Here is a 262-nt window from a genome sequence, read left to right as displayed (position 1 = left end):
TTCCGCCCTAATATACAAGCCCCCCCTTGCCCTCCCCCCCCCCAGCAGCCGCAGCTATGGTGCACCGCCACAGTCCAATACACGCTGCAGTCTGGAAACCACAGCCGCACGCAGACCCCAACTCTCGCCTCACGACGCTGCACCGCCCCTGGAACACAAAGGGAGCGGTTTCGTAACAGCCGCGGGGCCCGTTCAGGCGTACTGAGCAGCTACAGGTATTTCTGATGCCTTGAGCCGCTTCAAGTCCACAGCAGACACCAAA

This window comes from Buceros rhinoceros, unplaced genomic scaffold (assembly GCF_000710305.1).
Source record: "Buceros rhinoceros silvestris isolate BGI_N320 unplaced genomic scaffold, ASM71030v1 scaffold28352, whole genome shotgun sequence".
NCBI lineage: Eukaryota > Metazoa > Chordata > Aves > Bucerotiformes > Bucerotidae > Buceros > Buceros rhinoceros.
Note: the sequence above shows the minus strand (reverse complement) of the source record.